Source organism: Danio rerio, chromosome 1 (genome assembly GCF_049306965.1).
Source record: "Danio rerio strain Tuebingen ecotype United States chromosome 1, GRCz12tu, whole genome shotgun sequence".
Classification (NCBI taxonomy): Eukaryota; Metazoa; Chordata; class Actinopteri; order Cypriniformes; family Danionidae; genus Danio; species Danio rerio.
In genome coordinates this window covers 187,045-194,806 of record NC_133176.1, presented here as the reverse complement: position 1 = coordinate 194,806, position 7,762 = coordinate 187,045, and the positions used below count along the sequence as shown (strand labels likewise).

Below are 7,762 nucleotides of genomic sequence, written 5' to 3'. Positions count from 1 at the left end.
TATTTTCAGTTGATGTCATCTTTGGTTTTGGCTGTAACTTGAGTTTTTCTTTCCTTTAGTGATTCTGGCAACTACAGCTGCCGGTCTTGTCTTGCGAAATCAAGAAAAAAAAAACACTAAACAAACAAACAGGAACCATTGTGTGCCGCCATTGTGGAGGATAAGTGTCTGTGTTCAAGTCCACGATAAACTGAGATTATTACAACATAAGAGACTGAAAACAATGCAATTAAATATTTCAGAAAGTTGTTCAGTACATGTATGCAGCACCTTACCACCAATATTATCTGGGCCTGGGCTTTTTTTAGTATTAATTCTCTGAAAGAGGTTTTTGACCTGAGTCCTAATAATGTTTATGGATTTACTACATGACAGATGTTGTTTTAAAATGTCATTTTCTGACTTAAAATCATCCTCATCAAACCTTAAGTAAACTGTATATAATTCCTCAGCAAACTCTCTCACAGAACTTAAACCATTTAAATTGGTTTCATTGCCCCTTCTATCTTCTTTACTCCCAGCCATTGTGCTCACACCTTGCCAGGCTGATCTGAAAATTTTGCTGCTGGTCTGTTTATGTGCTTTCTGTTATTCTGTTTTATTATGTACATTGATTGTACACTGTTGATTCATGCTATTCAAAACACATAACTGAGATGTGTATGTGTTAATATTATCATTGACATGACCACTTCAGCTCTATCATTTCCAATAAACTGCATGAATCAGTTTGTCTGTTTGTGGCCATTGATCTGTATTCACTGATTGTAAATTACCACACTAAATCAGCTGCACTCCTCATAAACGGTAACCCCACAGAGATATTTTTGATCAGTAATGACAGTTTATTTGCTCAACACTTATTCTACACAACATACCGATTAAAATGCCGAAAAAAGTAAACCAAAACATGAAAAAACGGCCGAGATATAAAGGATTAAACCTGACCGAAAGCACACTCAGCTGAGGACACACAGGATTGGTCCAAAAACACGAATACTAATGAGTCATTTGCATATGGTCTATTCTCTAATAAAACACGATTTTAAAGGGCTTCATAAGCTTAAATATGATAATCAAAGTATGGGAAAACAACTTAGACATCAGATAATCAAATTCTGAATAAAAATATACAAACAAGAACAAAGAAAAATACAAACAAACAAATGGTCATCACCATTGCCGAAATGCTGTGTCTCAAAACCTGGTCAACGGCCAAGGGTGTCCTGTTCTTCAGGGTAATGCTCCCAACGGTTATCCCTGATAAGGATGATGTCTGCTTGGTTCTTGCATTGCCTTAGGGGAGACATCTGGTAGAAGAATGATATATCTACAGAGATATATCCGCCAGACTGAACCTCGACCTGGCCTCTTAAATTTTTCACTTCTAGTAATTAATTGGAGGTCAGGATTATCTCTTTGAATGCTTCTTATCACATTTGTGTGAGTTCTTTGGTCATCTTGGATTTATGGAAGTCCTTGAATGTTGACTGGAAGTATTCTGGAGAAAATCAGCAGGGAGTGAGTAGGCAGTGACCAGTTCATTGCCGACTTTTACTCCTGAATCTACCTGTTAGATTCAGCTGATTTGGGCAAGGGCTCTCCTGTTCCTTGGAGATATCTGGGGTCCTGGGGAGCCTGGTCTCTGGATTAGCCAGAGTAGGCCCCATAGAGAGACATCTTCAGACTCTTCTCGGGTGACCTGGGCAACCTTGCGGTGTTAACAAAAGGTCACTTGGGGGAGTGGTAAGTATTCAGCCTCCCTGGGTCCACTTGGACAGCACGCAGGGAAGGTGGCCGGGGGCGAACAGGCCTTAAATGAAGCCCAGTCTTCTACTGGTGATTAGCACCTCCACACAACAGCACATTGTGCATCAACACCACCTACACCAGTCATTAAAGAAATTTTCAAAAAATAATCAATTCAAACATGAGATCTACTGAAGACTTGTTACCTCAGAATTTACTAGGATTAAGGTTAAGGTGTAAGATTAGAACTTCCATAGGGACACTTTAAAACACCAAATCTCAAATTATAACCTTATAACTTTTCAAAATGACCAGATTTTCCCTCTTTAAGATCCATTATTTACATGAAAATATTTAATATAAATTCATAATTCAAATTTGTTTATAAACTCCATGGGAAGATTTAAAATATTAATTCTTCTAAAACTTGTAACCCAGAACTTTTCAGAAAAAACCCTACATGCTTCTCCAGAACATCTGTAGTTTATATGGATGTTTCAAAACTAAGATCTTCTGTAACTCCTAGAACATTTTACTTTAGAACCTCTCAGTGAAAGTAACCACACTTCACTCTTTTACAATATCTCAATTTCATGGGAATATTGGTACCTCTTCACCTATAAATATTTCAACTTTACCAGTTCCAGTTTCCTCTTCAAAAATCTCAAATTTATATGAAAACATCTCAAGTATCAAGAATTCCTTTTGGTAGTGAGAATCCTTTCAAAAACAAAAGCGCTCACTTTAAGGCTCTCACTTAAGCAATGAAAATCAGTTTGGTTCTATTGTGAATTTTTTTTTTTTTTTTTTCTCCCCACATAGCGTTATTGTGGAAGTTCACAACTACACAATGGCATAGACAGTACACCTATTTCCAAAATGTATTTGTCAGACAGTACTTCATGTCATTTGCAGTGGTCTCATAATAAAGTTAACCCTTTGGGATATTTCTGATGACTGGTTTAAAATCTGTCCAGAACCTTAACTCAATATAATTTGCCCAGCAGCTGCTTTGAGGTTTATTCACAATAAATCGCCTCTTTGTGCAGCTCAGTGCTCCGGGCATATGGGTTACCTTGGAAATCTCCCAATGACCCATTCACTCATTACATAAATGAATTCTTCCTTCTGTGGAATCTCCCTTATCTGCTTCATTTTCTTGAACATTCATATAAACTTCTATTACAACTGTTCGGGCTAAGGATCTTTGAGGATGTGCATGCTTCGTTTCACATCAGGTATGAGGTTTAAATCAGCTCAGTTTTCAGAGATTAATTTCGGTGTTTAATTTTCACTGCTGAAGGTCAAAACAATGAAGAATCCATCCATGCTCAACTACACAAGCCCCAAACCAAGCGAGCCAGTTTGCCAACCGACCAAAGTAAAGGGGAAAAATAACCTCCAAACCAGGCTCAGTTGGGCATGACCATTTCTCCTCTGGCCAGACTTACTGTACAGAGCTGCAGTCTAGGCACCGGAGACTGGAGAATGGTGGACATCCATTGTGGAGAAGCTGTAGATGAGAGGTCACCGGCTGGTGTACAGACTGACCCTTCAGGATCAATATGTAGACTCGTGGGTCACTTTAGGGTCTTAAAAGAATCAATCTCATGCTCTATAATACACCAGGAGCTCCCTCAAATACTGGGCAGCTAAAGCATTGAGGGTTTTGTACTTAAACACTAACATTGTAAATTAAATATTTAATGGGAGTCAATGCACCGATGAAAGAACTAGAGTACTGTGATTTCTTAGTTCTAGAAAGCACTCCAGCAGCTGCATTTTGAACCAGCTGCAGTTTGTTAGTGAGGCCGGCAGGGCATCCGCCTAGTAACTCATTACAGTAGTCTAACCGAGAGGTAATGAAAGCATGAATAAGCTTTTCTGCATCAGTTATTGATAGCTCGTCATTTTGGCAACATTACGATGAAGAAATTGAGTTTTACAGATGCTTCATCTGGCCTTACACAGGTTGCTGTCAGACATGGCCCCCAAATTACTGACTGAAGATGAGGACTAGGTTAGGGCACACGTCAGCTCTACAAAGCTGACCAATCACAGCTTGCTCTATTCATTGAGGTGTGCATCATTGTCTGACTGCCACAGCAAGGGCTATGTGACCATGCACAGGTTGTGCTGAAGCATACTTGTGTGCTCTATGCAGAAGTATAAATGCATCTTTAGGAGTGCTGTTTCTGTGTTATGAGATTCTCTACATCCAGATTAAAAATTTTCATAAACTTTAGCTGTTCCACTTATGCTGAATCGTTCTCTTAATGGAATCGCTCCATTTTGTGCCAAACTGGGCCAGGCAGCACTAATACGGTTTTATTTTCCACTCATGCTGCAACAGCTCTTTGAAACATTACACAACCCATCAGTAGTTGCCTTTAATTCAATGTAAACCGCTCCCTTTGTTTAAACTCAATAGCTAAAACACACTTTCAAGTTAATATAAACAAAGCAACCAAGTGACTAAACACTGCTATGCCGCTCTCATATAGTGGTGCTGCATATAGGTACATGTTACAGCACCTTTTTTAGAGGTCGTATGTTGTGCGCCTCTGGCTAAATTTAATTTGGAGGGGAAATGACAATGTAATGATTGAAAATGTTTGCAGGGGGAATAAATGTTTAAGATCTCTGAATATGACATAAAATTAAACTATGATGCAACAATAGTGCATTTGTATTATAATAGCAGAAATATATTTTGGATGGGCCTTGTCAAAAGTGAGCGGGCACTTTACCTAATAGCACTCAACTTTAATTTTTACAATCTATAAGTTGATTATATAACGTGCTACATTTTGATAGTAAAATATAATCCTTTAAACCAGGGGTGTCAAACTCAATTCCTGGAGGGTTGAAGCCCTGCACAGTTTAGGTCCAACCTCCAAGATCTATTTATCAGCTTGAGATTTTTAGAAAATTTTTGCATAGCTACCCAGTATTTATTTAAGATCAGGGAACAAAAGCGTTACACAGCCCCATAAATGTCAAACTTGTGTATAACTAAATCACAATGGCCTACTGCTGAAATGCTGAATTTATTATTCATTTATTAACATGTCAAAACCTAGTGATTATTTTGAGAGCAATGCCGACATTTTATTAAATTAATTGATGTGAGTAGTTTATTAGAGCATATATAGACTAAGAAATCGTACAACAGTACCTTGGACAGCAGTGCAACTCTAAAGCTTTAGAGCAAAGTCAAAAAAAATTATTGAAAGTTGACTTTCTAACAGGCTTCGATAAGCATTTCTTATTTGCTTTATTCGATGTGCAGTAGGAAAGTCTCAGTGCATGTAGTCATTGGTTTAATTCTCTCCTGGATCAGAACGAGATTTGTGCTACCAAATACAGTGCTGCATGCAATAAACTTGCGTCAGTCAGGTGAATTAAAGGTCTTAAATGCTCAGGATGTCAATCAAATTATTAAACTAACCATTAATAAAATAATAGGCTATTTCATTATTTTAGATGACTGGTTAGAAAAACAATGTATAAAATAAGTCTATGAAATAACGGAGTTATTCACTTGTCTTCCAGAGACTGCTCTATGGTTTAAACCCTTTTAAAACTATTGTTGGACCATGCAGCACTAATGATTTTATTTTCCACTCATTCTGCAACAGCTCTTTGAAACCTTGCACAACACATCAGTAGTTGCCTTTAATTCAATGTAAACCGCTCCCTGTTCAATTAAACTTAATAGCTGAACTTTCAAGTTAATAAAAACAAAAGCAACCAAGTGACTAAACACTGCTATGCCGCTCTCATATAGTGGTGCTGCATATAGGTACATGTTACAGCACCTTTTTTAGAGGTCATATGTTGCGCGCCTCTGGCTAAATTTAATTTGGAGGGGAAATGATAATGTAATGATTGAAAATGTTTGCAGGGGGAATAAAAGTATTTAAGATTTCTGAACTTGACATAAAATTAAACTGAATGCAACAATAGTGCATTTGTATTATAATAGCAGAAATATATTTTGGATGGGCCTTGTCAAAAGTGAGTGGGCACTTTAACTAATGGCACTCAACTTTTATTTTTACAATCTATAAGTTAATTATATAACATTATACATTTTGATGGTAAAATATAACCCTTTAAACCAGGGGTGTCAACTAGATTCCTGGAGGGCTGAAGCCCTCCAGTTTAGTTCCAACCCTGCTCCAACACTTACCTGTAGGTTTCAAACAAGCCTGAAGGACTCAATTAGTTTGATCAGGTGTTTAATTAGGGTTGGAACTAAACTGCAGAGCTGCGGCCCTTTTGGAACTGAGTTTGACACCTGTTTTAAACAATGGCTGTTAAGTATTCAAACATTCAATAATGAATGCAGCAGGTGAAATAAATGTGAATGCATCAGGATTTGAAGCACTATTTATCAGCTTGACATTTTTAAAATTTTTGCATGGGTACCCAGTATATATTAAAGATCAGGGAACAAAACAACACAAACGTTACACAGCCCCATAAATGTCAAACTTGTGTATAACTGAATCATAATGGCCTACTGCTGAAATGCTGAAAATTGCTCATTAACATGTCAGAACCTAGTGATTTTAAGAGCAATACCGACTTAGTTTAAATTCATTTGACTGGTTTATTAGAGCATATATAGACTAAGAAATCATACAACAGTACCTTGGACGGCAGTGTTTAATTATTGAAAGTTGACTTTCTACCATAGGCTTTAATACGCATTTCTTATTTGCTTTATTCGATGCGCAGCAGGAAAAAGTCTGTGCATGTAGTCATTGGTTTAATACACTCCTAGATCGGAGCAAGATTTGTGCTACCAAATACAGTGCTGTGTGCAATAAACTTGCATTAGTCAGGCGAATGAAAGGTCTCAATTGCTTCATGTCAATTAAATTATTAAACTCTTAACATTTATTAAATAGGCTTTCATTATTTTAGATGACTGGTTGGATAAAAAAAACATGTATAAAATAAGTCAATGAAATAACTGAGTTATAAGTTATTCACTTCTCTTCCAGAGACTGCTCTATGGTTTAAACCCTTTTTAAACTATTGTCTGACCTGTGTAATTTTTCTTATATTAAATGAAGTTTACTTGTGGATGTCTGGCTAGCATGCTTCTGAGCCAGCTGTGGTAGCTTGGTAACAGCCCTGACATCAACACGCATAATCTGTCAGCACGATTGTCTAACCATGCTTAGAATTCCAGGCTGAGAACAGTTTGTAATCGTGCTACATGGTTCCAGGCTCAGTGGAGAAACCACTAACTGTATTGAAGGGTTTGTACAAAAGTTTGGCACGATAGTGGGAAAGCAGTTATTTCTTTGTTAAAGAAGTTAAGCAGATGACCTTTTTATAGCATCTTTGATCGAATATTAGACTATTTCAAACCTGTTTTTTTCTAATTAGCATTAAGCATTTTTTTAAAGAGGCTAAGTGACTGCTATTACAAATTTTTAGGAACCTTCTGTAAGTAGGGATTAAACAATCAAACTATTCTTTGATTATCTTAATTACCCAGCATTTTGAATGGCAAATCTTTTTTTTTTTTTTTTCCTGGACTGGAATATTGCCCTGACCCCTACACGTAACGACATGGGTTTCTTTTTTTTTTTTTTTCGTTGCTTTTAAATGTTTAGATGAAGGTTTGATCTATAGAAAGGGGAGGAAAAAAATGGCAATTTAATCTTAACTTAAAGATTAACCCTAACTCTTTGCTCACCTCTGTGTCCTGTCCCATATGGACTGTGGGGATGGACTGAAGACTGGTGTGTGAACCTGAAGGGCAGAAAGGCTGGGAGTACATTGCCTAAAAAGGCCAAACATCCTTTAGGTTCCTCATTCCGAACTGTCAAGTAGAAAAATAGCAGCAAATATGGCCTAACATCGGTAGTAACTAAATTTAATGCGGATGAAAAAGCCCTAACCAACCCCCACCCCTAAACAACAGTAAGCTTGGCATGTATTTGGATCATGTTCATACGTTTTATAAATTGAAACTGCTCTAACCCAACCA

The 7,762-nt window shown here is 37.2% G+C and overlaps 1 long non-coding RNA gene across 1 annotated transcript; it reads left to right on the top strand.

Moving 5' to 3' along the window:
- The first annotated feature begins 1,235 nt into the window (after positions 1-1,235).
- On the top strand, positions 1,236-6,248 carry LOC141383674 (uncharacterized). Its single transcript, XR_012404707.1, has 2 exons — positions 1,236-4,636; positions 5,921-6,248. It is a non-coding gene; the product is annotated as an uncharacterized lncRNA (long non-coding RNA).
- Positions 6,249-7,762: the final 1,514 nt, after the last annotated feature.